The sequence below is a fragment of the Suricata suricatta genome, chromosome 1 (assembly GCF_006229205.1).
Source record: "Suricata suricatta isolate VVHF042 chromosome 1, meerkat_22Aug2017_6uvM2_HiC, whole genome shotgun sequence".
NCBI classification, from domain to species: domain Eukaryota; kingdom Metazoa; phylum Chordata; class Mammalia; order Carnivora; family Herpestidae; genus Suricata; species Suricata suricatta.
In genome coordinates this window covers 14954693-14973124 of record NC_043700.1, presented here as the reverse complement: position 1 = coordinate 14973124, position 18432 = coordinate 14954693, and the positions used below count along the sequence as shown (strand labels likewise).

Sequence of the window (18432 nt, the reverse complement as noted above, 5' to 3'; positions counted from 1 at the left end):
TATTAAAACTATCCATCATGGATTAAGCACCTAACAGGCCAGGTGCTGGGCCACGTGCTGAGACCATGTAAAAACACAAGCTCATCCCCAACACCATCCCCGATACCAGAAGTATCACCACCTGTCCCCTCTGAAGACAGAAACTTTGAGATGATCCTCACCTCCTCCTCTTTCACCCCCCACCACTACCCCCTCTCCCTACATGCTAACTGCAGCCCATGGACTCTACCTTCCAAATCTGCACTGTCCAATACTGTGGCCCTGAGCCACCTGTGGCCCCCTGATGAAAACTGTAGTTCCTCAGCTGCACACCCCATGTGAGGTGCTCAAATAGCCAAATGCACCTCACAGACCGTACTGAACAGTACCAACAGAACATTTTCATCCTTGCAGAAAGTTCTATCGGACGGTACTGTCTCAAAGCCATCCTCTTGCCTCCAGTTCCACTCCCACTCTCTCAGTGATTTCCTTCTTTAGTTCTCACTTATGAAGACGATTCCAGACCAACAGAATTAGAGTATCTGCAGTGGGACCACGACATAGATATTGTTTGCCCCCCAGGGAACTCTCACACACAGAAAGAGTTAGGAACCATTGGAATAGAGCACCAAGAATACATATGTGTAACTGAAAACATCTCTGAATCCAGAAAGATACAAGTTCACGCCGTAAGCGCTTGCTCGGTATAGCCCTACACTGGTGGCTATTTTGAGCACGTGCAGCTGGCCTTTATGAACCCAAGTTCTTAAGAGTGATACAATGTATACACCAAGTATCGCCTGAATCAAAATCCTCTAGCCTGAGTGTTTCTTAGCCCTTCATTATATTGACTAAGAGTCTGCCCATAATAAATCTATTTAACATTAATTCTCACTCTGAACATAAACTTTGCAGCATCCAAAGATTTAATGCCACATTTGGCTGGCTTCATACGTCCTTTGGCTTTTCAGCGAAAACCCAGATGACATAAATTCTTCCTAGTCCTAGCTATTCATGGACTCCTCACTATTTCACATCTTTCTATTCCTTCACCTGTATGATAAAAATATCGATGCTTGCCTTTCACCACCTCAAAGAAGAGGCTGTTAGGAGCACTGTCAGCACATCGCCTGGAGACTATGGCCAATCCAGCAGTCACTGGTCACCAACATTCTTCCTTTCTTCACTAACCAAACCAGTTTTATCAGGGAAAGCAAGGCACCCAGCCAAAAACACTAACCTTCTCCCTACCATTTAGAAACGGCCACTCAATATACAGCTGATCCTTGAACAACATGGAGGTTAGAGGTACCAATGCCCACAACACTTGAAAATCCACATGTAACTTTTGACTTCTCAAACACTTAACGAGTAATAGCCTACTGTGGACAAGAGGCCTTACTAATGACAAAAGCAGTTGATTGACACATATATACTAGATGGATTATATGCTGTATTCTTATAATAAAGGTAGAAAAAAGAAAATAGTAAGAAAATATGTTTATAATACTGTTCTGCATTTATCAAAAAACCTGAACCATTCAGACCAGTGTCGTTCAAGGGTCAACTGTAGCTCTAACTTATAAGAGCAGAAGTTCCTGAGTGGGGATTCCAGGAAAGCTTTTGAAAGAGACAGGCTCCATGGAAAAGCCCTTTCAATCTTTCATCCTTGCCCTCCCTCCATTTTCCTGCATTAAACAAGGATGCAACTGGATGAAAGCCACAGGTGGAGATGGTGACATAAGACAGAAGGAGTTTGGATCTCCAATGACACCACTCAGCCATAACAGCACCCAGACTACCCATCCTAGGATATCTTGTCACATGAAGAAAATCAATCCCTAACTTGTTTAAGTCACTGTAAGTCAACCTGTGACATGGCCAAATACCAACCAGCCGATAGGGAATTCCCTGAAGCCCCCAAACGCAGAGGATGGCTAAATATACACTCAGCAGTGTTTTCCAAATGGTAGCCTGGGTAGGAAATTAATGATCAATAAAGATTTCTGAGGAAAGTGCCTGCATTCCTCCAAATAATGGTAAAGCACAACAAAGCTCCTTATGTGCTTTTCCCCTCAAGTTACTGAATGGATGAGGAAACAGCTTTTGAGAAGCACACACAAACCTGGAACCATCTGTGCTTAACTCTCCCTAACTGAGTATTATATTTAACCTTGGAATTAGGTTCTAGGAGTGGAAAGCATTGACTTTTCACTCAACAGCAGCCCGTTTCCCCAAACTCATCCTTGTGCATTGCCATCTGGATGACCTGCAAATAGACAATGTCCTTTCATATAGCAATCCAATCTCACAAACTTATGGCAAGGAAATATTTCAACAGAAACAAACAGAAAAAAATCATATGCATGATTATAGCAACTTCTACAAAGAAAAGAGATAATCTGATCAATAGGCCTATGTTCTAGCCACATAGGAATGAACAGCACCAATATGGTCCCTGCTTTCAGGAAGCTCTGGGGATGTATCAGACTAAAGGGAAAAAAATTCAACCAACAGTATGTATAATTATAAAAACTACATAAAAATAGATTTTAATGACACTAATTCTAAAATGCAAAATAGTATGTACATTCGTAAGTTCAAATATGTAAGTATATGATATATGAGCCAGGGCTGTAATCCAAAAGAGAAATAAAGGAAAATGCAGGGCAACTGTATCAAAATGGTAGTATTAGAAGTCATTTTAAAACATTTTCCAAACTGCTTATCTCTATCTATCTATATCCCTGCCTACCTAACTCAGCCTGTCCACACTAAACGTACCTCTGTACTGCACAGTAAGCTTTCTTCGCCTCTCCAGTCCTGCATCAGCATCCGTCCTTCCAGGCTCAAAGTCTTAGAGATCTTCCCGGAACAGTAACTGTCAGTCTCAAAGCTCTACTGACTTGTCCTTTGAATCTTTAAACAAGTTCCTTTCTCATGCTTCCATTTGTCACCACCCCATCTCAGGACTCTTCACATGTGGGTCACTGCACAATCTAGTCTAATTGTCTTCTTGATTTCAATCCTTTCTCCCATCCAAACCATCTTGAGCACCTCCCATCAAAACATTCCTAAGGGGCGCCTGGGTGGCTCAGTCGGTTAAGCATTTGGCTTCAGCTCAGGTCATGATCTCATGTTTTGTGGGTTTGAGCCCCACTTTGGCCTCTGTGCTGACAGCTCAGAGCCTGGGGCCTGCTTTGGATTCTGTGTCTCCCTCTCTCTCTGACCTTCCCCTGCTCACACTGTCTCTCTCTCTCTCTCTCAAAAATAAATTTAAAAATTGTTTTTAAAATTTTTTAAAAAAATCCTAAAAGACCACTCTCATCTCCTCCCTGCCTTGCTCAACACCTCCAGTGACCTCCCCTAAGCAGTAACTGCACATTCCAGCCTGCGTTCACTCTGCACCTTGGTACCAGCCCTCTCATCCAACCCAGCTTCTTTTCCCCCTCCATATAGACCTGGACTCAAAGGCAGTTTCTTTTTTCTCTCCCCAAGTTTTTATTTAAATTCTAGTTAGCTAACACATAATGCAATTCTAGTTAGTTAACACATAGTGTAATATTAGTTTCAGGTGTAGAATTTAGTGAATTATTCTCACATACAACACTCAGTGTTTATCACAGTGCCCTCCTTAATCCTCATCACCTGTTTCACCACCACCCCCTCCAGTAACCATCTGTTTTCTATAGTTAAGAATCAATTTCTTGGTTTACCTCTCTTTTCCCCCTGTGTTCATTTGTTTCTTAAATTCCACATATAAGTGAAATTATATGGTATTTGTCTTTCTCTGACTTATTACACTCAGCCTAATTGTCCATGTCATTGCTTATACTTACACTTAGCTCCACCCATGTCATTGCAAATATCAAGATTTCATTCTTTTTCGTGGCTGAGTAATATTCCACTCTGCATATATAGCACATCTTCTTTATCCATCAGTCAGTAGACAGTTGGGCTCTTTCCATAACTTGGCTATTGTTGATAATGCTGCTATAAACATTGGGGTGCGTGTCCCTCTTTGAATCTGTATTTTTGTATCCTTTGGGTAAATAACCATTAGTGCAATTGCCAGATCACAGGGTAGTCCTATTTTTAACAGTTTGAGGAACCTCCATACTGTTTTCCAGAGTGGCTGCATCAGTTTGCATTCCAACCAACAGTGAAAGAGGGTTGTCTTTTCTCTGCATCCTCACCAACACTTCTTGTTTCCTGAGTTGCTAACTTTAGCCATTCAACCAGAACTACACTCACTTTCCAGGCTTTTGCTCATCCTATTTCCTTTTAGAAACAATCTTACTTGTCCACCTAACTACCGTACATATAATACTACTTCCTTCTAGTTCATGTTTATGTTTCTCTTAATACTAGTATTTCTTAAATTATATTATATATATATTAAATTCTCTTAAATATTTCCCTAAAATCCTAGATTACTTCTTCTCTATAATAGTATCTATTTATCTACTATTTTATATTGTTTTAAAGAGTCACATTTCTATAAAGAGTGCTATGAACTTAAGAAATGGTATGGCCAGTCCCTTCAAGGCCTAACAAGTATCTAAGAAATAACACACCTGAGCCTCAGATAAAATTGCGGCTTTGTCTATAAGAAAATATGCTACCTTTTTTCTCCCCAATTAAATAAATCACGAGCCTCTTGAAGACAGGGATTGGGTCTTGTGTTCCCCAATATGATCTAGCTTGGCACTGAACATAGGACAGGCACTCCATAAATACCAGTGAATACTATGGACTGAATGTTTTGTTCCCCCAAAATTCATACGTTGTAGCCTAATCCCCAATGTGATGGTATTTGGAGGTGGGACCTCTGGCAGGTGATTAGCCCTTGTGAGTGGTGCCCTCATAAATGAGATGTGTGCCTAAAAATAAAAACAGACCCGAGAGCGCTCTTTCCGTTTTGTGAGGTTACAATGAGAAGGCAGCCCTCTATAAACCAGGAAGGGGGCCCTCGCCAGACACCCATATCCAGCCCCTCAATCTTGGAATTCCCAGCCTCAGAACTATGAGAAATGTCTGTTGCTTAAGCCACCCAGCCTATGGTATTTTTGTCATAGCACCCCAAACTAAGACGAGAACCTAAATTAATATGCATTAACATCTGTAAAACTAAACAGGTACAAGTAATATTCTGAACAATCTGTTCTTTTGATATTCTTGTGATTCATGCTCTGGAACAAATGAGTCATCAATGGAACTGAAGAAATACATGCTATTTGAAGAGTTAAATTTCCTAAATGAATCCATAAAATTATTATGTAATACCAGCTAGCATTTATGGATTCCTCTCATTAGGTATCAGGTACCTGTTTAGATATTTTATCTCATTTAATCCTCATAAAAGGTATTGTAATTATCCCCACAATAGAAAGGAAGAATTTGTTCAGATGGATTAAGAAATCTATTCAAGGCCTCATTGCTTTTATGTTCTAGAGCCAAAATTATAACCTGGGGTCCTGCCTGATTCCAAAGCTCATTTTCTTAACCATTTCCTGCTAACCTAAAACTCAATGTGGGTTCATGTTTATCCATCTCAGTCCTTTCCAAGGATAATAGCATGGCCAATGCCAGGTCATCTTTGCAGCCTCACTGCCTTCTATATCCCTTGTGGCTACCGTTTTCCTGCCAAACCAGACCACGTGCAATACTCCAACACATTCAGCTCTTTCCTGACTCCCAGCCTTTGCTCTGTTTCTTTTCCCTCTCCCCTTTATCTGCTAAAATCTTATTTGCTCTAAAATACTTAGCTCATAGCACTCCTCTCTGGGCTCTCCGATTCCTCTCCTCTAGGAGATAAGCTTCTACTCACTTCTTTTGCGCTTTGCACTTGACTTCCAGTCTTAATATCTTGCTTCACATTTAGGGATTTGTACTCACAAGGGTCTCCTAACTACTCCGGACTACTAACCTTGATGGTAGGGGAATAAATCCAAGGATGCACAACCAGTTCATCCTCATGTACACCAAATCCTCCTCACACATAACAGGCATTTGAAGATGCTTATTGAGAGGTACTTGGGTGGCTCAGTCAGCTAAGCCTCCAACTTCAGCTCAGGTCATGACCTTGTGGTTCATGAATTCGAGCCCCACCTTTTGCTCTGTGCTCCCTCTTTCTCTACCCCTGGCCCTCCTCATGCTTGTGCTCTCTCTCTCAAAAATAAAGAGACACTTTTAAAAAATGAAGATGATTACTGAATTTGTGAAATTCACCCTCACTTGATACCAAAAGATGAAGTGGGAAATGAGTGACTTTCATTCTCAACAAAAGCACACAACACATACAGCTGACCTTTGAACAACATGGGTTTGAAGTATGTGACCCCACTTATAGGCACAGTTTTCTCAATACAGTACAGTACTACAAATGTATTTTCTTTTCCTTATATTTTCTTTTTTGGTTGTTTATTTACTTTGAAAGAGACGGAGATTTTGAAAAAGTACGAGCAGGGGAGGGGCAGAGACAGGGGACAGAGGATCCAAAGTGGGCTCTGTGCTGACAGCAGAGAGCCCAATGTGGGACTCAAACTCACAAACCATGACATCATGACTGAGCTGAAGTTGGACACAACCAACTGAGCCACCAAGGTGCCCCACATTTCCTTATATTTTCTTAACACTGTCTTGTCTTTGGCTCATTGTAATACAATATGTAATACACATAACATACAAAATATGTGGTGACTGAGTGTATATGCTATCAGTGAGGCTGCCAGTCAAGAGCAGACTATTAGTAGTTAAGTTTGGGGGAAGTCCAAAGTTTATGTGGATTTCTGACTGCAGAAATGGAATCCCAACCCTATATTTTTCAAGCATCAACTATACATCTAAATGCTGGCTGTCCTGGTCTGCAAGCCAGCTCTTAAGGGATAGTCATCACTTACTCGGCCTTCTTCATCCAGAGGAGCGCAAGGCCTTGCTGGTGCCGAATCTGGAGAACCGGTATTTGTCAACATTCTCCTGATCGTAAGTGCAGAGCTATAATATGTGTTTTTCCAGTACAATACTGTGAACTGCAATAGTAAAAGCAAACCACTAACAACAAGATTTGGCTCTTTCCCAGCTATGGAAAGATTTTACTTCCAGTATCTCTTGTCCTGGGGACAAGAAAAAAGTCACAAGAAGATAGCTACCCTCTGCCAAGTTATCAGCTCACCTCTCTTCAGTTTTTATTGCGGTGTTGGGGGGGTGGGAAAGGGGCACAGGGAGAGGGAGAGAGAATCCCAAGCAGGCTCCACACTGTCAGTACAGAGCCCAACATGGGGGTCTATCTCACCACCATGACATTATGACCTGAGCCAAAATCAAGAGTCAGAAGCTTAGACAACTGAAAACCCAGACACCCCACCTGTCTTTAGTTTTGAACATTTCGCTACATTAATAAAGACTTAGAACAGGTTTGTATTTTTCAGCTCTTCGCACTGTTTCAAACTCACCTGAAATGCTATAAAATTCATCTTCAAAATAACCACCTTAGGGGCACCTTGGTGGCTCAGTCAGTTAAGCATCCAGCTTCGGCTCAGGTCATGATCTCACGTTCGTGGGTTCAAGCCCCACATCAGGCTCTGTGCTGATGGCTAGCTCAGAGCCTGGAGCTTGTCTTCAGATTCTGTGTCTCCCTCTCTCTTTGACCCTCCCCACTCATGCTGTGTCTCAAAAATAAATAAAACATTAAAAAAAAAAAAACCAAGATAACCACCTTAGAAAAATATACATTTATTGCCTTTTACTGTCAAATGTTCACAATAGTTTTGGAATGCTATTAAAATTGATATCTAAATTACTTACACACACAAATATCAGTCTCCTCATTTCATTACACACACCCTACATACATTTTTTAAAAGTTGGGGTTCCTAGGAGGCTTAGTTGAATGTCCAACCATCTCTTGATTTCAGCTCACGTCATAATCCCAGGGTCATGGGATCAAGCCTCACGTTGGGCTTTGCACTGAGCATGGAAACTGCTTAAGATTTCCTCTTTCTCTCCCTCTGCCCTCTCCCCCACTTGCATTCTCTCTGAAAAAAGGGAGGAGAATGCCTGGGTGCCTGAGTTGGTTAAACATCCAACTTTGGCTCAGGTCATGATTTCACAGTCTGTGAGTTCGAGCCCCACATTGGGCTCTGTGCTGACAGCTCAGAGCCTGGAACCTGCTTCAGATTCTTTGTCTCCCCCTCTCTCTGCCCCTCCCACTGCTCATGCCTGTCTCTCAAACATTAAAAAACATTTTTTTAATAAATAAATTTAAAATATTTCTTTTTTTTTAAGTTTATTGTCAAATTGGTTTCCATATAACACCCAGTGCTCTTCCCCACAAGTGCCCTCCTCCATCACCACCACCTCATTCCCTCCCCTCTTCAACCCTCAGTTCCTTTTCAGTATTCAATAGTCTCTCAGGTTTTGCATCCCTCTCTCTCCCCAACTCTCTTTCCCTCTTCCCCATCCCCTGGTCCTCCATTAGGTTTCTCCTGTTCTCCTGTTAGACCTATGAGTGCAAACATATGGTATCTGTCCTCTGCCTGACTTATTTCACTTAGCATGACACCCTCGAGGTCCATCCACTTTCCTACAAATGGCCAGATTTCATTCTTTCTCATTGCCATATAGTACTCCATTGTATATATATACCATATCTTCTTTATCCACTCATCAGGCGATGGACATTTAGGCTCTTTCCATGTTTTGGCTATCGTTGACAGTGCTGCTATGAACATTGGGGTACATGTGCCCCTATGCATCAGCTCTTCTGTATCCCTTGGGTAAATCCCTAGCAGTGCTATTGCTGGTCATAAGGGAGTTCTCTGGATAGTTTTTTGAGGAACCTCCACAGTTTTCCAGAGCGGCTGCACCAGTTTACATTGCCACCAACCGTGTAGGAGGGTGTCCGTCTCTCCACACCCTCGCCAGCATCTAGAGTCTCTTGATTTGTTCCTTTTAGCTACTCTGACTGGTGTCAGGTGGTATCTAGTGTGGTTTTGATTTGTGTTTCCCTGATGATGAGTGATGTTGAGCATCGTTTCATGTGCCTGTAGGCCATCTGGATGTCCTCTTTGGAGAAGTGTCTGTTCATGTCTTCTGCCCATTTCTTCACTGGGTTATTTGTTTTTTCGGTGTAGAGTTTGGTGAGTTCCTTGTAGATTTTGGATACTAGCCCTTTATCTGACATGTCATGTGCAACTATCTTTTCCCATTCTATCAGTTGCCTATTAGTTTTCTTGATTGTTTCCTCTGCAGTGCAGGGGCTTTTTATTTTGATGAGGTCCCAAGAGTTCAGTCTTCTTTCATTTCCCTTGCCTTTGGGGAGCCTGTTTCAGATTCTTTGTCTCCCCCTCTCTCTGCCCCTCCTACTGCTCATGCCTGTCTCTCAAACGTTAAAAAAAAGCATTTCTTAATAAGTAAATTTAAAATATTTTTAAAAAACAAAATAAAACATTATCTTAGGCTGTCTTGGGCATGCACGTGAGAGTCAAAGGCTGAACAAATCCTAGTCTTGGGTGTACAATACATAAATGGTTTAAAATAAGTTTATACTAAAATTAGCAATGACAAAGATTAGAATACCATATACATAAAAGTGTTTTTTAAAAAAACTAAAACCTGAAAATGTTTTTTGGGTTGCTTTGAGAGAGAGAGAGGGAGAGGGAGAGAGTGCGTACGCACACAAGCAAAAAGCAGGGCTCATGCTCACCTGATGCAGGACTAGAACTCACAAACTACAAGATCATGACCTGAGCTGAAGTCAGATGCTTACCGACTGAGAAACCCAGGCGCCCGTAAATGTTTCTCAAGTTGCTACAGGCTACTTTGTCCTAGGCTAAGGATAATGTTTTCATTGAGAGGGACTGCAGTTAAAGCATTTGAGAAGAAAGGAAGGTTGTGCTAAAGCTGCTTCCCTGCTTAGTGTATCAAAAATAGTTAATTATGCAAGTTCTGGCACCAGGTGGCCTGTGTTCAAATCCTGCTTCTGACACTTACTGTGTCACCCTGAAAAAATTTCAACTTTCTCTCAAGAGTCCTCATTTGTAAAAAGAAGAGTAACAGTATTTTTCCTCATAGAAAAGAAGATGAATGAAGATTAAATGAGATAGTACCTTTAAAGTATTTGGAATAGTGCCTGATCCACAGTGAGGGTTCAATAAACATTAACCATTGCTTTTGTCCCTTAACGCTGCCATTGGTGGACTCGTTAGATACGCAGTATTTAAGGGAGACGACGTATGTGCATGTTTGTAAAATATATATATATGTATTATCAATTTTAAAGAAGCCTTACTTTTTCATGATTTTAAATGTCTCTGTCTAATCAAATTTAAGGTCACCAAGGTCAGTGAAGTGCAACAAAATCAGGTTTATTGACTCATTTCAACAAGCAAGAAGAACCATGGGATCTCTCTCCAACCAAAGGAAAAGACGGGTTCTCTGGGATTCTGGGGGAAGTGTGGGGTGTCGATGAAACTGAAATGAAGCAGCATGAGGACCGGCTCAAAGCAGAGCTTCATAAACCATCACCTTCACACGGACCCCGGGTCCCTGTTCCCTGGCAACTACGAAGTTCTGACAAACATGGAGTGGTCGGTCCAGAAAACCCTCATCTGCAGCTGTAAACCCGCGTTAGAAATGAGGGTGCTTCTCCGTGTCTAAGTGACTGAAACCATCCAGGCAAGAACAGGATGCGTCACTCTCACAGATATCATTTCAAATGGCCATGTCTGAGATTTGAGAGAGCAAAGTTTCTCAGTAAGTCAGAAAGCAGCAGTCATTCAGAGAAGGTTCTCATTATGACATTTTACAGCTGCTGTATATACCTGCAAAAAAATATTGCTCCCTGTGAACTGTGTAGCTGGCTTTAGTATCTGTTATTCCAACCTGATCAATGGCTGGGCAGATTTTACTTCCTCAGTCTGAGCCCGTTTTACTTTCTCCAGAGTAACACGTATTCATTGAAGAAAATGGGAAAATACATAAAGCACGACATTCAACATCAATCACAGTTAACACCTGGCATGTATTTACAGACTTCTATTCAAATATTTTTTCTTCTGTTTTATAAGATTAGATATATGCTACAAAAGGCCTTAGAGCCTATTCATTTTATCAGTTTATACTATCTTCCAAAATTATTAAATACTCTGATATGACACCATTGTTATGTGGTAATCCATGGTATGGACGTGTCAACATTTTTTTAACCCAACAATAATTGTCCAACATTTTAGTTTATTTCAAACTTTTCTCTATTTTCTCGCATGGTTCTTCTTGCTTGTTGAAATGAGTCAATAAACCTGATTTTGTTGCACTTCAGTGACCTTGGTGACCCTAAAATAGAGAAAAATTTGAAATAAACTAAAACTGCAAGAAACAGTCTTGGAGAAATCTTTTCATGTATCTGTGATTATTTCCTGAAGATAAATTCTTATGATGAATACTAACAAAAAGAATGCACACTTTGTGACCTGCTTTTCATATTAACAGAACTATGTGACAGAAAGCCAAGAATTCATACTCTTACCAGCAAGACATGAAGTTGTCTGTTTTTCTACATCCCTGCAACACCAGGTGTCAATACTGTAATCTTCACCAATATCACAAAGAAAAAAATATCTCAATTCAATTTTTATGTCTGAACACTACTGAGGGTAACCAGGTTCCGAGCTCTTTTCACTAGTGTGTTCAATGGCAGAGAGAGGACATGCCAGGGAGCTGGAGCACCAACAGGGAAAATGTGTTCAGTCAGGACTCAGAGGAGGGAGAGGCGCTTTCCACTAATGGGGCTTTTAAACGGGTTTTCCATTTTACTAGTGTGTAGAAGGCAGCTGATTCCACAGAAAGACTAAGGCATGCCTCCTAACCTTTTTCCATTTGTGGCACGCGTGGCAAATGATAAGATTTAAATAGAACACTGAGATAATGAGCCATCCCAGGCCATGCCCAGACACCTGGAGGGCTCAGGAAATCTTTATCTCCACATGCCTATGCACACATCACACCAGTTGGAAAGTTCTGGACCACAGCAGCCTGAGGTATCCTGAACTTACGTAAACACACATCCACAACTCATATTATATGTACAGAAAATAACCTGGAAATATCTATACAAAGTTATTAACAGTTGTCATCTGTTTGCAGTGTGACTTCTATTTTTTTCATCTTGTATAAATTTTCCTAAAATAACAGGTTACCACATACTCATTTTCTAGTTCCGAAAGTCTATGGAAATTACACGTTACAAAAGGCAAGCAAAGCTATGTCACCACGGACTAGCTGGTGTCTTTCAGTTAACCTCAAGAATGCCCAAACTTTTCTGTCTGCTACCTGTACCTAGTTTTTCCTGGTGTTCCTCCTATTTTTATATTAGCTATTAATGTCACTATAAAGTGTTTATTTATAGACCAATGTACAGCACCACTGCTGTTCTAGTCCATTCTCAATTTCTGCACAAAGCATTTTCATTCAGAATGTTTACTGATACTCTCTTAAGTTGCCTAGTTTTATGTTCTGTATTGAAAATGTCTTACTGACTTTCTTATACACTTTAAGTGAATTTTTCTGATACAAGACATTATGTTGCCTCCTCTGATGCCTTAACCCTACTCAAGTGATGAATCTGAGAATATGTTGCCTTCTGATCATTATTGTTTCTTTAGGTCTTACTGGGAGCCTAGCAGGTCTTGAGAACTGTGCTGATGAATTATATGCATTAATTCATCTAATTATCACAACAGCCTTAGGAAATAGGAACTATTTTCTCAATTTCACAGTTAAAACTAAGACTCAGAGTCACATAGCCTATATGACTATAGGCCAGGGCCAGGGCCACATAGCCTATAAGCAGAAAAGCCAGGTGCAAACCAGGTCCATGAAATCCAGGCCTATCTGACTTGAGCCCATGTTTGCAGGTAGAGTCCACTTTGGATGCTGGACTGGTCGCTGTAGGTTGACTTCTCGTGTTGTTAACCCTCGTCTACCTCTAGGAGAATTGCAATTCTGTCTAGGGCAGGGTCATCAAAGACAGAGCTTGTGTGGCCTTGACTCAGTGCTGTGCTAGAGACAGCTCAGGAGGCTCGTGTTGTCTCATGAGAGCTGGCTGTTAACTTTTCAGGAATTAAAGTCTGCTATTATTAAAATTATACAAATTCCAATTAAATTAGCTTTTATTTTTTTAATTTTTTTTTAAAAAGTTTACTTACTTATTCAAGCAATCTCTACACCCAATGTGGGGCTCAAAATCATTACCCCAAGATCAAGAGTCATGTACTCTTCTGACTAAACCATCCAGGCACTCCTAAATTACACTTTTTAAAAGGTGAAAGTACTTAAAACTCATCACTTCCTAATAATTTCATTTTTTTATAATCTGTGTTCAAGGTTATTTACATCGGTTTTATGAGCACGGCGGAGACACCATGGATAAAACGGTATACAACCGCAACTCTCTTCCCAGCGAGTCATTCACACCACAGAAACCAGCAAATGCTCCAAGGCAGGGCTTCTTACCCCTCCCGGCAAAGGCCAGCTGTTAACATTACCAGCACACCACTTCTACATACACTCCTCACTACCTTCCTGCAGTGCTCCTTGTGAATCATCAAATTCTTTTCTCTGGAGTAGGGACCTAGCACCACAACTCTTGTTTGTTTTAAAGAAAAGAGCACTAATCCACCCCCCTGCCACCTCTTGATGTTTCATTCAAAGTGGAAAGGCTACACCCTGGGCCTCTCTCCACCTCTCCCTCACCCTCTCTTCTATGCCCTAGAGAGGGAAAAGGTCTTTAATCTGACCACAGGACAGGAGAAACTGGGCACATGGAGCACAGCCCTTCTGTTCTCTCTCCTTCCTCTTAAGAGCATGTGTTCTCTGCCTCCAACGGCAGCCAGCAAGTGGACTCGGCCCCTGCCGGAGAGATGGGGAAGGAGGGAGAATGAGGGACAAAGCCAGGTGGAAAAGAATGTCTGAGTCTGAGACTCAGTTTTAGAGAGTCACTATTTGCATATATAAACTACATTCTCCATCATCTATCAGTAACAAGAGCACACTTTTTGGCCTTCATGGAGCTTATTCCTTGGACCTAAAGTGGTTCATATCTCAGGCTGGAGAGAGGAACATTGCCTTTATCAGTCAAAGCCCCAAATAAAACACTGCATTCTAGAGGGTCACAAGTAATTGATCAGTGTTGATGATGAAATTAAATCTATTTGCAATCCTTTGTCTAATAATTGTTAACCACAATAGTAGCACCTAATAATTAGGGATATGCAGATCCTGGGCTAAAATGCTTTACATAAACTGACTCATGGTCCTTACTGTCATTCATACAGCAGATAGACCTTACCCACAGTGCCAATGTTCCTCCAATTATAAGTGCATCATGAGTTCTTCAACTTCAGCGAGACCATAAACTTCCCTATACCAAAATTTCCCCTTCTTGTACCAAATTTTCCATTGCTCTCCATCTTTCCTCCCAGATGAAGTTATTTTCTTTTCTGATATGTTTAACTCCCACCTCTGTGCCCTCTGCTATTTCTCAGACACAAACAGAAGGAATCATGTTCTGCAGTCAATGTCCTTCTACTTTTTATAAAACTGAAAAGACTGTTTTTAACGTTTTCCATCAGCAGCCTTGCGTTTTAATGCTTTTAAAACTAATTTTATATTCATTTATTCTTTTCATAAAAACTTGCCAAGTTTCTCTTTGTTTTACACTTCATGATTTTTCATCTCCTTGTCCACCCACACTAACCTTTCCTTCACAGTTTATATGTGCTTAACTGATTCCTGACACGGTGTAGCCATTTCTCTAAAGGTATGCTTGATTGCTTTTTCCAGGTTCCTCTGTAACATAATTCAATTTTACTGCTCATGAATCACAATATATCTTCAGAACCACTGTTCAAAACACCATTTAAACACTTTAAATTCTTCTATACAGAAGCATGCAATTTTAAGAATTTTTATATTTTTCGTGTATTACTTCATGTGCAAATGCACCTAAACTAATTCAGAGATGAAAACCCATCCTCTTAATATTTGAGAAAAAAATATTTAGCAAACTCCCCCCATCTCCCACTCCACTATTCATTATTGTCTCTTAAATTAATCTATTATGCCTCTTGCTTTATCTTAGTACAACAGAAAACACATCAATCTCGGTCCACACTCAATAAAAGGTTTCCTTCATTTCTCGACGCTAAATAATACTTAGCCTTTTTAATTTTAAACCTTTTATTATTATAATTTCCTCTCTATTTTTAGATTCACCATGTTGCTCTTTACATAACAGATCAAAAATAAACAAATCCAGAAACTGAAAAATCTAATGAAGCTGATTAGATCAGTTGATTAGCCTGGCAGCAAATGAAATTACAGCAGTCACAGGCTGCTCTGATTTTCTTCATTACTCCTGCTTCTCTGTTTGTCTGTCACTGTCTCACTAACAAATGATGGTACTTCTGAAGGGACTGTTCTCTGGGCAAGGACTAGTGCCTGCAAAGGCTCCTAGACCGAAGAGAGTTGTCTCCACACTTGTGGGAAATCCCACAGGGTTGGGCCAAGTGTCACTGCTGTCACTGCGGTTTTCTGACCACCTGGCCAGTAGGCTACCTACCCTTACATGTGGGATTTCAAGTCAGACCTGAGTTCAAATCCTAGCTATTACTTATTAGCTAAGTGATCCAGGGCAAGTCACTTTACTTCCTTCAACTATATAATGAGAGCAGTGACACTTAATTCACATAGTTGTTACAAAGGTCAGATAAGAAGTTGACCGTGTATTTAATGCAGATTAGAATTTTAACAAATGGCAGCTTAAAAACAAAGACGTTTTCCCCATTCTTGGGCATGTGCTTGGTATCTCTTTAACTCTGACAAATGTCCAGTCCAGGAAAGTAGTATTTGTCCAATGTATTTATGGGATGTAGCACCTTCCTGCCTTGCTAGACATGTACAACATAGAGTACTAGATCAAAAATCATCCCACCACCCAGACGGGCAGTGGGAAATCTAGTCAGTTGTCTTTGAAAATCCTTCATCAACATGACATTCCAATTCCCGGTTCCTGTTTTTGTTAGCAGAGTGGATCCCTGCTTCTACTAGAAGACACTGGAAAATTCAAAATGTTATACTAGTCCAGCCACCACATCCTTACTTCAACATCTTGGATGCCAGGAAAGAAGAAAAAGGAAATAGCTACAAAGAACAGTGAGATATCCAGTTGTAATTTTTTTTAAGTCTGGGTGATCCTAATATACAGTCAAGGTCAAAAACCATTAGTTTAGTGCTCTTGAACAGAGCATTTCTGCTCTATAATCCTATTGTAAAAGCAGCTCCTGCTGACTCAGGGGGAAAAAAAAAACCTACCACACTACTACAAATATCACCAAACGTTTTTTGTTTGGTTGTTTGTTTTTGATGCATTTCAACCCAATGAGTTTAATGACTTTACTTCCTTTAGAAAAAATGTATCTATCTCCCAAATATATATGAAATAAAAATGGATGATTTCACCAACTGCTTAGTCTAAGTAAGACACGTTCCCTGCCTTAGGCAGCCTATTTCAAAGTCTAACCGAGAGCAGTGCGCAGATAGTAACCTAAAATGCTACTAAAGTCACACAGCAGAGTACTCTAATTATACAAGAAAAACAACAGAATAGTTCAGACTATGACTGAAGCAACCAGCTCCCTTAGTGCTAGGCGGCTGATAAGCTTCCTCGACAGGAGTCTGATAAAAAGCAATTTTGACTGTCAGTAACAGTAAGCAGACCTGACTCTTGAATAGAGAGCAAAGTTTCTATCAGATAAACAATAAGTAGCCAAGTAGTCAGATTACTTGTTCAACATCACTTTTTCTGACCAAAACGATCAACTCTGCCACTAGAGAGTTGCTGCTGGTAGCCTTTCTAGCTCCATCTGTGCAACAAGCAGAAAATATAGGTTCCCATCTAGGCTCCCCTCGGATGCAGTGCACAGGGACACTGCCCCCCCTGGATAAAAGATATGTCAGTGCCGTACCAAACACAACTGCCACACACCGTCTCAGAGTCACAGGTCAGGGCACCACGCCTCAGGATAATGCAGTGTTCGTAAGAGTGTTCAGAAAGTAACTCTGGATGTGCCTGGAAAAATGCCTGCCCAGTATTCTTCCCCCTGGCTCTTGAGGGCCCAAGCTCGTTGAGGGGGCTGCATATGCTCCAGGAGTACCATGATCCCATAGCTGACGCTGCCTACTGCAAGAATTCTGCAGCCCTTCCAGAGGAAGTCACCAATGTATCTCCCAAGATTTACATGAGGAACTGAAAGCTTATAAAGAGACAGAGGGCAGAAAAATAGGTCATCCCAGTTGCACTGTCATAAACATAATTCATAAATAAACATAATTCAACCTAAAAATGTATTCTTTTTGCTTTTAATAGAATGGGTACTTTAAGAATTTGATGATCTAATCACCAAAGTGCCTCCAAGGGTCCTCCCCATGGACTCAGAACTTTGTTGGAAACAGGCCCCACCAGTGACGTGCAGGGCACAAAAGAGCATAGGAACATGTATGGGGTTGGAATAATAATGCACAGAAGGAAGACCCCCTGCTGGTGCCTTGTACTCTATCACTCCTTGTTGGGGGCAGGGATTCAGTGGGGAGAGATGGAGGTGGGAAGAGGTTAGGAATTCGCAACATTTGATTTTACTCATCAAGTCACTGATACTACTTCTGAAGATGCCCAAGGGTAACCCATAAAGGCATTCTTTAAAATGCGAACAGCCCAAATTGTCTATCAACTGACGAATGAGTAAACAAAATGTGGTATATTCATACAATGGGATATTATTCAGCCAACAAAAGTAATGAAGTATTGATACATACCACAACAGGGATGACCCTTGGAAATATGATGCTGAATATAAGAAGCCAAGCACAAAAGGCCACATGTGGCACGATTCCATCTGTATGAAATGCCCATAATAGGCAGATCCACAGAGGTGGAAAGCAGATTAGGGGTTGCCAAGGGCTGGGGGGAGGAGCAATGGGGAGTGACTGCTAATTTCAGATTCTGTGTCTCCCTCTCTCTCTGACCCTCCCCTGCTCATGCTGTCTCTCTCTGTCTCTCAAAAATAAATTAAAAAAAATTTAAAGGGGCACCTGGGTGGCTCAGTCGGTTAAGCCTCCGACTTCGGCTCAGGTCAGATCTCACGTTCGTGGGTTCGAGCCCCGCGTCAGGCTCTGTGCTGACAGCTCAGAGCCTGGAGCCTGCTTCCGGTTCTGTGTCTCCCTCTCTCTCTGACCCTCCCCCTCTCATGCTCTGTCTCTCTCTGTATCAAAAATAAATTAAAACATTAAAAAATATTTTTAAAAAAATTAAAAAAAAAAGTCTTTTGGTACCTTTTTCTTCTACGGTTATCTAGGTCAACATGTGTGCAGTGCTGGGATTTTTTTGTTTGGTACACA

The 18432-nt window shown here is 41.0% G+C and overlaps 1 protein-coding gene across 2 annotated transcripts in view; it reads right to left on the bottom strand.

Annotated features, from left to right (window-relative positions):
* The window catches only part of SNX25 (sorting nexin 25), a 131081-nt gene that overhangs the window by 64036 nt on the left and 48613 nt on the right, over positions 1–18432 (bottom strand). The gene's annotated exons all lie outside the window — the stretch shown is intronic.